Source organism: Triticum aestivum, chromosome 7A, assembly GCF_018294505.1.
Source record: "Triticum aestivum cultivar Chinese Spring chromosome 7A, IWGSC CS RefSeq v2.1, whole genome shotgun sequence".
Taxonomy (NCBI): Eukaryota; Viridiplantae; Streptophyta; class Magnoliopsida; order Poales; family Poaceae; genus Triticum; species Triticum aestivum.
Window position 1 is genome coordinate 163126318 of NC_057812.1, and position 15288 is coordinate 163141605.

The following is a 15288-nucleotide window of genomic DNA, read 5'->3' on the forward strand; positions in this document are numbered from 1 at the left end:
ATCCCTAAGTGAGAACAAAGATTATCAAACCAATAGAACAATCGCGCAAATCCTCGCCGTCAGCACCTACACACACAAAAGAAAATACTCGTACCCGACACGGGTAAAAGGATTGCCAACCCCCTTGAACTCGTTACTTGCAAGGATTAATTCTGGTGGTAGATAGATAAACAAAAAATAAAAACAAAAATAATAAAATTGCAGCAAGGTATTTTAGTTTTAGCAATATGATTAAAGTAGACCCGGGGGCCATAGTTTTCATTAGAGGCTTCTGTCTCGAAACAATAGCATACGGTGGATAGACAAATTACTGTTGGGCAATTGAAAGAAAATTGCATAGTTATGATGTCATTCATGACAATGATCACATATATAGGCATCATGCTCGTGACAAGTAGACCGACTCCTGCCTGCATCTTTTACTATTACTCCACCAATCGAACGCTATCCAACATGCATATATGGTATTAAGTTCATGACAAAGATAGTAACACTTTAAGCAAGATGAATAGACAAAATAAACTCAAGCAATATGAATAACCCCGTCTTTTTATCCTTAATGGCAACAATACAAATACGTGCCTCGCTACCCCTTCTTCATGAGGAGAGGACACCGCAAGATTGAACCCATTACAAAGCACCTCTTCAACTGAAGAGAAATCAATCTAGTTGGCCAAACCAAACAGATAGATCAGAGAGAAGCTATCATAATCACACATAATAAAGTTCAGGAAAGACTCAATTACTTTTAATGAATAATCTGATCATCAACCCATAATTCATCGGATCCCAACAAACACACCGCAAAAGAAGATTACATCAGATAGAACTCCAAGAAGATCGAGGAGAACATTGTACTAAAGATCAACGAGAGAAGAAGCCCTCTAGCTACTAGCTATGAATCCGTAGGTCTGTGGTGAACTACTCACACATCATCTGAAGGGCAGCAATTTTGATGTAGAGGCCCTCCATGATTGATCCCCCCTCCGACATAGTACCGAAAAAGGCCTCCTGATGGGATCACGGAAGAACAAAAGCTTTCGGCGGCCGAAAAATTGTTTCGGGTGGCTGTCTGGGGTTTCCCAATATTTGAGAATTTATAGAAGTAGAATTAGGTCAGACGAAGCCACGTGCAGTGTAACAGCCTAGTTTTTGGCCCTTTTCTTTTTTTCCTTTGATTTATTTGATTTTTGATCTGTTTTTCTTTTTGGAGTGGATCTGTGGCCTTGCAACCTGGGAGATCATCATCATTTCCTCTCCCAAGTGACTCATCATCCTCAAATATAGCCCAAGGCCATGTAATTTCCATTCTAGTCCAACCCTAAAATTCTTTTCTAGGGAATATTCCTTTTTTCTATTAAAGGAATAACCCTAATTTCCCTAGGTTGTGAAGCAACCTATATTTCCGTCCATCCAAAAATTCCTAAATAATTCTCATAATTTCTTTGGGTCATATATTGATCAAATATTCCCAAAATTCCCTGTCCTAGCCCAAGAATAATTCCTCAATAATCATTCTTCATTTTTGTCCAGTGTGGCTTTCTGTGAAGGAAGTACCACCTACCATTTCTCGCTTGCTCTCAAACTTTTTGGGCATGATATACCATCAAAATAATTGCCTCATGCCAAAATTAAACTTTATTTTCCTAGCCAATCTTCCTCAACAATTTTTCAAAGTTTCTGTCAAACAGAAGCCATTGTGAAGGAAGTACTGGCTAGGAGTATCCAAATGAATCGAAATTTTGCATGCTTCTTCTTGTGCTCATATAACTGCACTCCTCCAAATTTTAGCCCCACCCAATGATCTATGTGAGCACATGATCAAATCTTTGCTTCTGTCAATATTTTCAGGTTGTGAAGCAAGTATATTTTATATTGCTTCATTTTGTGTGAAACTTTACCAGAGCCTTCTCATGACCATAAAACCTCTCTCCACCAATTTTGGGATCAATTAATCAAGCCGGTATTCCTCTAGAATTTTTCCAATTTTCTGGACAGAGAGAATAGCTCTGAAGGAAGTACCATTTTGGTGAATCCAATTGGTATGATATTTTTACAGAATCTTTATATGTCCAAATCATCATCCTATGCCAAATTTGAGCTCAAGTTGATGCTTCATGTGAGTGCACCATCTTGATTTAGTTTCTGACCAGATTTGGCAGTTGCAAAGCAACTATATTAAATCTTGGTCCATATCTTCTCAAAGTTAATAGGATGATAGTCCTTCCTAATCTAATCACCCCAGACAACTCCACTAGCACCAATCTATCCCCTGTTGATCATCAGTGCACGTCCAAGTTTGATACAGAAAACTTTGCTTTGCCTCACTTCATCTCAGAGCTCCTTTTGCCGATCCATCACCTTCCTCAGCCTCTATGACCCAGGGACTCATCACTAGAAAACTCACGGCAGTCTCTTGCGTCCCCTCCTTGCCGGCCACAGTGGTGACCGCGTCATTTGCACGTGCTTTGGTAGCATTGGCCGCGCTCTGGGCGTCGGGACGCGCCGGCCAGCTCTGCCTCAACGGAGTTCGCGTGTCCTAGCATGCCAACACTGGTACGCGTCGGTGCTATATAAACGGTTTTAACCCCTTTCCGCGACGACATTTGGAACTGTCGCCTAGTGAGTATGGGCGATAGGGGGGTCCTTCCCACACGACCCAGAAACCGTCGGGGATATGCCTTCCTAGCACACACGCTCGGCAAAATGAGGTCATGTGTGATCGACGAGTGCTCAAATACGGAAATACGTACAACAGAGCTAAAAAATACAATTATACAAGTGAAATTGTTTCCGGTCGCAAGTACATCCCACACAGTCAGTCCCTGCTAAATGTTTCCGTTCGTATGTACATCCCACACAGTCGCTCCAAGGATAACGTTTTCGTTCACAGGTACATCACACACAATTTTTCCTGTTAAATCGTTAGCGTTATTGCATGTATCACACACGGTTCGTAGAAAAAACTATGTGGCAAAGGCGTCCATCACACACAATTTTTATGTGGTAAACATTTGCGCAAGGTGGCCTAACGCAAACAGTTTTCAAGAGAAAGTCGTGTGTGATTGTTCATTGATCCAACACGGTTTATTCCTAGAAACTATGTGCGTTGCTTGAGGTCATCGCCCACGGTATTTTTTCAGTAACCTCTTGCAATAGCAAAACCCAATTAACAGGCTAATTCACCATTAGCAGGCTAATTGCCATATTATTAATAATCCATTTATTAATCTAATTGACATTCATATTAAGCACATAATATATTTCATTTCCATATGAAGGAAGCAGAATTTCATAATTGAAATACATCAGAGTACAATATGATATAGCTTCAGCACTCAACTACCCCATTACACAACTGCACCAGCACCAAGTTTCACATGCAACATGTAGAACCTTTCAAAATTAGCATCATAGACGGTATATAGACAGATGCATCTCATCTGGAAAACTGCCGAAGCGAAAGGCGAATATTGATCCTTCATTTATGTCGAAGGTCTTTGCAACTTTAGGCCAGTGCCTGTGGTTGATTGACCGTCCATCCTTCGTCCTCTTTAGGAACACTTAAATATTGAACCATGGGTGTTGTATGAAAACCTTCCTCGCCTCTTGACCATAGAGGTGGTTTGAGAGGTAATCATCAGTGAACTGTTTTGGAAAGGCCTGCAAACAAGGATGTGCAAAAATATCTTCTCTATATTGGAAATGGGGTAAAGGAATAAAAAAAGGCAAGGTATAATAGTTAGTACCATCTTGTAGTGAATTGATGTCTTCTTCATTGTGCAGACGAAGATCTTGTTGTTTTTTGTCGCTAATTTCTTTATCCTAACAATCTTTCTGAGTTTCTTGATTTGATTGATATTCATGAACAACTCATTTCCCCATATGCAAAAGGGTCGAACAGTGGGTCAAAACCTCTGGCAGCAGGACCTACATGTGTAAGACCAAATTGTTAAAAACCTAAATATTAGAATGGTTCATGCAATTGCACAATAATGTGCTATTAGACAATGGACCATGCATGTGCTAACCTCGATTGTAAACCTCAGTGCTTCCCATTGTTTCCCTGCAACACATATAAGGTAGTTAGTCATCAGGTTAAGTAAGGGTTCACATGCTATCAGTAAAATATATTGATGAAAAATAAGCACATTGCAAATTCTAGTGAACTAAGCAGTTAACTAAACACCACAATAGATGAACCAAACATTAACTGAGCACCACATTGCACAATATAACATACTCCTAATAGAAGATCAGTCAGTTAACCAAACACTCAACTACATCCAATTGTAGCAATTGTATTTGTTTCTCATGTATTTACTACAGCCAAATTCAATTTATTCCTCACATGGTATATAATAACAGAATGCACCCACAACTATTGAACATCGCATTGCAGAATTGAACCAAACAGTTAACTAAACACCACAACACAAATGAAACAAACGTTAACTAAGCACCACATTGCACAATGTATAACCAAACCAAGCATGCTTGGCAGCTTGGAAATATAGCAGTTGTATTCGTTTCTCATGTATTTTGTAAATAGAAATTCAATTTATTTCTCACATGAAAGACAAATACAAAATTGCAGCCTGAAGAATTGAACATCACATTTGCAGAATTGAACCAAACAGTTATCTGAAGATGACAACTAATTAACAAAACAATTAATAAGTGAGCACCACACTGCACGACATATAAAACATATACACTAGAGCAACAGATTGCATGGTGAAATTAGATAGCACAATTCACTAGAATTTGTGAAGGAAAGGCAGGAGCAACACATGCAACGGGTAAACCGAGCATGCTTAACAGGCGTAGCTAGCAAATGGCAAGGTGCTCCTCCAAGATCTGGGGGTCGGCACGAATGGCCGCCATCGCGACTTCATCCACGTGTGTGGCCACGATTTGCTTCTCTGCTGCCAAATGCTCCTTAAGATCCTGGCTATATAGCATGCTGAAGGAAATATGCCCTAGAGGCAATAATAAAGTTGTTATTTATATTTCCTTATATCATGATAAATGTTTATTATTCATGCTAGAATTGTATTAACCGGAAACTTAGTACATGTGTGAATACATAGACAAACAGAGTGTCACTAGTATGACTCTACTTGAATAGCTCGTTGAATCAATGATGGTTATGTTTCCTAACCATAGACATGAGTTGTCATTTGATTAACGGGATCACATCATTAGAGAATGATGTGATTGACAAGACCCATCCGTTAGGTTAGCATGATTATCATTTAGTTTGTTCCTATTGCTTTCTCCATAACTTATACATGTTCCTATGACTATGAGATCATGCAACTCCTGAATACCGGAGGAACACTTTATGTGCTACCAAACGTCACAACGTAACTGGGTGATTATAAAGATGCTCTACAGGTGTCTCCGATGGTGTTTGTTGAGTTGGCATAGATCGAGATTAGGATTTGTCACTCCGATTTCGGAGAGGTATCTCTAGGCCCTCTCGGTAATGTACATCACTATAAGCCTTGCAAGAAATGTAGCTAATAAGTTAGTTACAGGATGTAGCATTACAGAACGAGTAAAGAGACTTGCCGGTAACGAGATTGAACTAGGTATTAAGATACCGGAGATCGAATCTCGGGCAAGTAACATACCCATGACAAAGGGAACAACGTATATCGTTATGCGGTTTGACCGATAAACATCTTCGTAGAATATGTAGGAGCCAATATGAACATCCAGGTTCCGCTATTGGTTATTGACCGGAAACGTGTCTCGGTCATGTCTACATAGTTCTCGAACCCGTAGGGTCCGCACGCTTAACATTCGATGACGATCGGTAATATGAATTTATGTGTTTTGATGTACCGAAGGTAGTTCGGAGTCCCGAATGTGATCACTGAAATGACGAGGAGTCTTGAAATGGTCGAGACATAAAAATTGATATATTGGACGGCTATATTCAGACACCGGAAGTGTTCCGGGTGATTTAGGAGAAAACCGGAGTACCAGAGGGTTACCGGAACCCCCTTGGGAGAACTAATGGGCCGCATGGCCCTTAGTGGAGAGAGAGAGGGCCGGCCAGGGCAGGTCGCATGCCCCTCCCCCTCTGGTCCGAATTGGACTAGGGAAGGGGGGGGGGGCGGCGCCCCCCTTTCCTTCTCCCTCTCCTCCTTCCTTTCCCCCTCCTAGTAGGAGTAGGAAAGGGGAGTCCTACTCCTACTAGGAGGAGGACTCCTTCTCTCCTGGCGTGCCCCAAGGACCGGCCGGCCTCCCCCTTGCTCCTTTATATACGGGGGCAGGGGGCACCCTAGAACACACAAGTTGATTGTTTCCAGCTGTGTGCGGTGCCCCCCTCCACCATAATCCACCTCGGTCATATCGTACGGTGCTTAGGCGAAGCCCTGTTCTGGTAGCATCATCATCACCGTCATCATGCCGTCGTGCTGACGAAGCTCTCCCTCAACACTCTGCTGGATCGAGAGTTCGTGGGACATCACCGAGCTGAACGTGTGCAGATCACGGAGGTGCCGTACTTTCAGTACTAGGACCGGTCGATCGTGAAGACGTACGACTACATCAACCGCGTTGTCATAACGCTTCCGCTTACGGTCTACGAGGGTACGTAGACGAAACTCTCCCCTCTCGTTGCTATGCATCTCCATGATCTTGCATGTGCGTAGGAATTGTTTTGAAATTACTACGTTCCCCAACACGTGCACCATGTCTTAGGGCGGCACTTATTTGGTGGAGGGGTCGGTGATTTGGGTGGAAGGTGTCGCGCTCGCACCGACGGTCGAGGCATGTGGGATGTGGAAGGAGGAGGAGGATGGGGGTCGGGTGTGGATTATCTGCCTGGATAGACGAGGCCGAGCAGCGTGAGGGAGGGTCGCCGACGAGGAGGCGGTGCTGCAAGCAAGGAGTGAAGGTTTCAACTTGGAAAGGAAGGCGGAAACAGAGGAAATGTGGCTTTTGGTAAGGGGGAGGGGCAGGGAGGTAGATATATCCGCGGAAGCTGAAAATTTGGAATCGCTTCAACGAAAAAACTGGCGCGCAAAGTGTCATCAGACACGGTCCCATATTCAGAACTGTGTATGATATGTGAACATCACAAACGATTCAGATAGCTTAACCCGTGTGTGTTGAGTTTGAACGTAAAAAATTTTGGTTCGAATTTCCCTAGTTACAGTGCTCATCCACATCATTGCATAATTTGGGTACACAAAGGAGACTACAACACACCCACACTTCTTAATCGAGCAAGTTCAACAATTAAACAGAGCTAACTGACCTAAATATTACTCTAACAAATTAAATACCGGTGCTCTTAATTAAACTAAACAAAGAGTCTCCTACGGCTGGTGTTCATCGATCTCCGCCGCCGCCTCCATGTCCACCTCGCGCTCGACGGTCTCCTGGGGAAGGGGCTCCATGGCATCCATTGCACCATACTCGGCAAGCATGTTGCCATCCGCTTCCGCCATCTCTTTGGCAAAGGCCGCCACGAGCTGGGCGTGGGCGGACGAGATCTGGGCTTGGACAGGCTCCATCGTCGCAAGCTATGCGGCGGAGGAACGAACGGCTGCTCGAACGCTCTCGGCGATTGCCAGCTCTTCAGCCGTGGGTTGCCGACCGTTGTCGGAGAAGCTTCGTTCGATTTGTGCGGTGACCACCAGGAGCTGGGCGTGGGCGGCCTCGACATGGTCGTGGGCGGCCTCCATCAGGGCTAAGGCCGCCACTGCGGAACGGACAACTGCTATGCCGCTCTCGCCAATTGCTATCCCCGAGGCAGATGTTGCTGCCGCCACCTGAGAAGCAACAACGGCCATTTGGGCTGCCTTGGCCGCCCGGTTGCAGATTACGGCCGCGCTCATGCACCTTGTTAGCACGCGCAAGGCGGCTCTGGCCGCGCTCTCGCCGGAGTGGGCCACCAAAGTTGCCCTCACGACACGGGTCCACGTGCCCATCTTTCACCAGCGACAATTGAACAGTGAAATGATATTTGGGGAGCGAGCTAGTGTGCTTGAGACGCCGGCTGTGGACTGTAGCCGACGCACCTTCTCGTGTAAGCCGTAGGCATACTATACACCGACGGTGCTCCAGGATATTTTCTGCTGCATCTCACACGGTTGGTGATAATAAACCGTGTGCGATCTACTTGATTTTTCATCTTTATTTGAATTACATAATGGGGTCACAACGGCAATGGACGGTGCTTGAATTGCTAGACCTTTTATCTGGAGTGAACATGCAACTATATGTGTGTCGTAAAAGAATTGGAATTATTCAGGGTTTGTTTCCACATTTTATACATTAAATTGGTTTTCTAGCCATTTCAGGTGCACAATTCAAAATTAAACTACATGCACATGCTTCGGTGCACCAACATGTCTTGTAAAATCATATATATGTGTCCATGGGTTTATGCTTATCTCCCATGCAAGAAATGGGGATGAAATTCGAACACCACGGCACCGTGGCTCTCCGGCAAACGTGTTGGGGAACGTAGTAATTTCAAAAAAAAAATCCTACGCACACGCAAGATCCATCTAGGTGATGCATAGCAATGAGAGGGGAGAGTGTTGTCCACATACCCTCGTAGACCGTAAGCGGAAGCGTTATGACAACGCAGTTGATGTAGTCGTACGTCTTCATGATCTAACCGATCCTAGCACCGAAGGTACAGCACCTCCGCGATCTGCACACGTTCAGCTCGGTGACGTCCCATGAACTCTAGATCCAACTGAGTATCGAGGGAGAGCTCCGTCGGCACGACGGTGTGATGATGGTGATGATGAAGTTACCGACACAGGGCTTCGCCTAAGCACTGCAACGATATGACCGAGGTGGAAATCTGTGGAGGGGGCACCGCACACGGCTAAACAATCAACTTGTGTGTTCTAGGGTGCCCCCTCCCCACATATATAAAGGAGGGAGGGGGAGGCCGGCCGGCCCTCTAGGCGCGCCAAGGGGGGAGGAGTCCTCCTCCTAGTAGGAGTAGGACTCCCCCCTTTCCTAGTCCCACTAGGAATAGAAGGAAGAGGGAGAAGGAGAAAGGAAAGGGGGACCGCCCCCACCCAATTAGGATTGGGCTTTGGGGGGGGGGCACCTAGGCCGCCTTCTATTCTCTCCCACTAAGGCCCATTAAGGCCCATACACTCCCCGGGGGGTTCCGGTAACCCCCCGGTACTCAAGTAAATGCCCGAACTCACCCGAAACCAATCCGATGTCCAAACAAAGCCTTCCAATATATCGATCTTTATATCTCGACCATTCCGAGACTCCTCATCATGTCCATGATCATATCCGGGACTCCGAACTACCTTCGGTACATCAAAACACATAAACTCATAATACCGATCGTCACCGAATGTTAAGCGTGCAGACCCTACGTGTTCGAGAACTAGGTAGACATGACCGAGACTCATCTCCGGTCAATAATCAATAGCGGAACCTAGATGCTCATATTGGTTCCTACATATTCTACAAAGATCTTTATCGGTCAAACCGCATAACAATATACGTTGTTCCCTTTGTCATCGGGATGTTACTTGCCCGAGATTCGATCGTCAGTATCATCATACCTAGTTCAATCTCATTACCGACAAGTCTCTTTACTCGTCCCGTAATGCAACATCCCGTAACTAACTCATTAGTCACATTGCTTGCAAGGCTTATAGTGATGTGTATTATTGAGAGGGCACATGGATAGCTCTCCGATACTTCGAGTGACAAATCCTGATCTCAATCTATGCCAACTCAAAATACACCATCGGAGATACCTGTAGAGCATCTTTCTAGTCACCCAGTTACGTTGTGACGTTTGATAGCACACTAAGTGTTCCTTCGGTATTCGGGAGTTGCATAATCTCATAGTCATAGGAACATGTATAAGTTATGGAGAAAGCAATAGTAGTAAACTAAACGATCATAGTGCTAAGCTAACGGATGGGTCTTGTCCATCACATCATTCTCTAATGATGTGATCCCGTTCATCAAATGACAACACATGTCTATGGCTAGGAAACTTAACCATCTTTGATTAACGAGCTAGTCAAGTAGAGGCATACTAGGGACACTCTGTTTGTCTATGTATTCACACATGTACTAAGTTTCCGGTTAATAAAATTCTAGCATGAATAGTAAACATTTATCATGATATAAGGAAATATAAATAACAACTTTATTATTGCCTCTAGGGCATATTTCCTTCAGTCTCCCACTTGCACTTGAGTCAATAATCTAGTTCACATCGTCATGTGATTTCACACCAATAGTTCACATCTTTATGTGATTAGTTCACATCTCCATGTGACTAATACCCAAAGGGTTTAGTAGAGTCAATAATCTAGTTCACATCGCTATGTGATTAACACCCAAAGAGTGATCATGTTTTGCTTGTGAGAGAAGTTTAGTCAACGGGTCTGCCACATTCAGAGCCATATGTATTTTGCAAATTTTCTATGTCTACAATGCTCTGCATGGAGCTACTCTAGCTAATCGCTCCCACTTTCAGTATGTATCTAGATCGGGACTTAGAGTCATCCAGATCGGTGTAAAAGCTTGCATTGGCGTAACTCTTTACGACGAACTCTTTATCACCTCCATAACCGAGAAATATCTCCTTAGTCTTCTAAGGATAAGTTTGACCGCTGTCAAGTGATCCACTTCTGGATCAATAACGTACCCCCTTGCCAAACTCATGGCAAGGTACACAATAGGTTTGGTACACAACATAGCATACTTTATAGAACCTATGGCTGAGGCATAGGGAATGACTGTCATTCTCTTTCTATTTTCTGCCGTGGTCGTGTTTTGAGTCTTACTCAACTTTACACCTTGCAATACAGGCAAGAACTCCTTTGACTGTTCCATTTTGAACTACTTCAAAAATCTTGTCAAGGTATGTAATCATTGAAAAATCTTTATCAAGCGTCTTGATCTATCTCTATAGATCTTGATGCCCAATATGTAAGCAGCTTCACCGAGGTCTTTCTTTGAAAAACTCCTTTCAAGCACTCCTTTATGCTTTCCAGAAAATTCTACATCATTTTTGATCAACAATATGTCATTCACATATACTTATCAGAAAGGCTGTAGTGCTCCCACTCACTTTCTTGTAAATACATGCTTCACCGCAAGTCTGTGTAAAACTATATGCTTTCATCAACTTATCAAAGCGTATATTCCAACTCCAAGATTCTTGCACCAGTCCATAGATGGATCACTGGAGCTTGCACATTTTTAGCACCTTTAGGATTAACAAAACCTTCTGGTTGCATCATATACAACTCTTCTTTAAAAAATCCATTAAGGAATGTAGTTTTGATATCCATTTGCCAGATTTCATAAAATGTGGCAATTTGCTAACATGATTCAGACAGACTTAAGCATCGCTATGAATGAGAAAATCTCATCGTAGTCAACACCTTGAACTTGTCAAAAACTGTTTTTCGACAATTCGAGCTTTGTAGATAGTAACAGTACTATCAGCCTCCGTCTTCCTCTTGAAGATCCATTTATTCTCTATGGCTTGCAGATCATTGGGAAAGTCCACCAATGTCCATACTTTGTTCTCATATATGGATACATCTCAGATTTCATGGCCTCAAGCCATTTTGCGGAATCTGGGCTCATCATTGCTTCCTCATAGTTCATAAGTTCATCATGGTCTAGTAACATGACTTCTAGTACAGGATTACCGTACCACTCTGGTGCGGACCGTGCTCTGTTTGACCTACGAAGTTCTGTAGTAACTTGATCCGAAGTTTCATGATCATCATCATGAACTTCTTCTCTAGTTGGTGTAGGCATCACAGGAACAGATTTCTCTGATGAACTACTTTCCAATTCGAGAGAAGGTACAGTTACCTCATGAAGTTCTACTTTCCTCCCACTCACTTCTTTCGAGAGAAACTCCTTCTCTAGAAAGGATCCACTCTTAGCAATAAAGATCTTGCCTTCGGATCTGTGATAGAAGGTGTACCCAATAGTTTCTTTTGGGTATCCTATGAAGACACACTTCTCCGATTGGGTTTGAGCTTATCAGGTTGAAACTTTTTCACATAAGCATTGCAACCCCAAACTTTAAGAAACGACAGCTTAGGTTTCTTGCTAAACCACAGTTCATACGGTGTCGTCTCAACGGATTTTTAGACGGTGCCCTATTTAACGTGAATGCAGCTGTCTCTAATACATAACCCCAAAACGATAGTGGTAATTCGGTAAGAGGCATCATAGATTGCACCATATCTAATAAAGTACGATTATGACATTCAGACACACCATTATATTATGGTGTTCCAGGTGGCGTGAGTTGCAAAACTATTCCACATTGTTTCAAATGAAGACCAAACTCGTAACTCAAATATTTGTTTCCGCGAACAGATTGTAGAAACTTTATTTTCTTATTACGATGATTTTCCACTTCACTCTGAAATTCTTTTAACTTTTTGTTTCAGACTTATGTTTCATCAAGTAGATATACCCATATCTGCTCAAATCATCTATGAAGGTCAGAAAATAACGATACTCGCCGCGAGCCCCAACACTCATTGGACCGCACACATCAATATGTATTATTTCCAACAAGTCTGTTGCTCGCTCCATTGTTCCGAAGAACGTAGTCTTAGTCATCTTGCCCATGAGGCATGGTTCGCAAGCATCGAGTGATTCATAATCAAATAATTCCAAAAGTCCATCAGCATGGAGTTTCTTCATGCGCTTTACACCAATATGACCTAAACGGCAGTGCCAGATATAAGTTGCACTACCATTATTAACTTTGCATCTTTTGGCTTCAATATTATGAATATGTGTATCACTACGATCGAGATTCAATAAACCATTTATATTTAGTGTATGACCATAGAAGGTTTTATTCATGTAAATAGAACAACAATTATTCTTTGACTTAAATGAATAACTGTATTGCAATAAACATGATCCAATCATATTTATGCTCAACGCAAACACCAAATAACATTTATTTTAGGTTCAACACTAATCCCGAAGGTAAAGGGAGTGTGCGATGGTGATCTTATCAACCTTGGAATCACTTCCAACTCATATCATCACCTCGCCCTTAACTAGTCTCTGTTTATTTTACAACTCCTGTTTCGAGTCACTACTCTTAGCAACTGAAACAGTATCAACTACTGAGGGGTTGCTATAAACACTAGTAAAGTACACATCAATAACATGTATATCAAATATACCTTTGTTCACTTTTCCATCCTTCTTATCTGCCAAGTATCTAGGGCAGTTCCACTTCCAGTGACCATTTCCTTTGGAGTAGAAGCACTCAGTTTCAGGCTTAGGTCTAGCTTTGGGCTTCTTCATGGGAGTGGCAACTTGCTTGCCATTCTTCTTGAAGTTCCCTTTCTTTCCCTTGCTCTTTTGCTTGAAACTAGTGGTCTTGTCAACCATCAACACTTGATGCTTTTTCTTGATTTCTACCTTCGCCAATTTCAGCATTGCGAAGAGCTTGGGAATCGTTTCAGTTACCCTTGCATATTATAGTTCATCACGAAGTTCTAGTAACTTTTTGATAGTGACTAGAGAACTCTGTCAATCACTATCTTATCTGGAAGATTAACTTCCACTTGATTCAAGTGATTGTAGTACTCAGACATTGTGAGCACATGCTCACTGGTTGAGCTATTCTCCTCCCTATTATAGGCAAAGTACTTGTCAGAGGTCTCATACCTCTCGACTTGGGCATGAGTCTGAAATACCAATTTCAGCTATTGGAACATCTTATATGCTCCGTGGCGTTCAAAACGTCTTTGAAGTCATGGTTCTAAGCCGTAAAGTATGGCGCACTAAACTATCAAGTAGTCATCATACCGAGCTTTGCCAAACGTTCATAACGTCTGCATCTGCTCCTGCAATAGGTCCGTCACCTAGCGGTGCATCAAGGACATAATTCTTCTGTGCAACAATGAGGGTAATCCTTAGATCATGGAGCTAGTCTGCATCATTGCTACTAACATCTTTCAACATAGTTTTCTCTAGGAACATATCATAAATAAAACGGGGAAGCTATATGCGAGTAATTGATCTACAACATAGATATGCAAATACTATCAGGACTAAGTTCATGATAAATTAAAGTTCAATTAATCATATTACTTAAGAACTCCCACTTAGACATCCCTCTAATCGTCTAAGCGATCACGTGATCCATATCAACTAAACCATGTCCGATCATCACGTGAGATGGAGTAGCTTTCAATGGTGAACATCACTATGTTGATCATATCTACTATATGATTCATGCTCGACCTTTCGGTCTTAGTGTTCCGAGGCCATATCTGCATATGCTAGGCTCGTCAAGTTTAACCCAAGTATTCTACATGTGCAAAACTGGCTTGCACCCGTTGTATGTGAACGTAGAGCTTATCACATCCGATCATCACATGGTGTCTCTGCACGACGAACTGTAGCAACGGTGCATACTCAGGGAGAACACTTATACCTTGAAATTTAGTGAGAGATCATCTTATAATGCTACCGCCGTACTAAGCAAAATAAGATGCATAAAGGATAAACATCACATGCAATCAATATAAGTGATATGATATGGCCATCATCATCTTGTGCCTTTGATCTCCATCTCCAAAGCACCGTCATGATCACCATCATCACCGGCTTGACACCTTGATCTCCATCGTAGCATGGTTGTCGTCTCGCCAACTATTGCTTCTACGACTATCGCTACCGCTTAGTGATAAAGTAAAGCAATTACATGGTTTCATACAATAAAGTGACAACCGTATGGCTCCTGCCAGTTGCCGATTACTATGTTACAAAACATGATCATCTCATACAACAATTTATATAATCACGTCTTGACCATATCACATCACAACATGCCCTGCAAAAACAAGTTAGACGTCCTCTACTTTGTTGTTGCAAGTTATATGTGGCTGCTACGGCTTAGCAAGAACCGTTCTTACCTACGCATCAAAAACCACAAGGCGGTATAGTGATTGCTTTTTGATCTTCAGAAAGAACCCTGTTCATTGAATCCGATTCAACTAAAGTTGGAGAAACTGACACCCACCAGCCACCTGTGTGCAAAGCACGTCGGTAGAACCAGTCTCATGAACGCGGTCATGTAATGTCGGTCTGGGCCGCTTCATCCAGCAATACCGCCAAATCAAGAATCAACTAGTGACGGCAAGAAATATGTATATACCCACACCCACAACTCCTTTGTGTTCTACTTGTGCATATAACATCTACGCATAGACCTGGCTCTGATGCCACTGTTGGGAATGCAGTAATTTCAAAAAAATT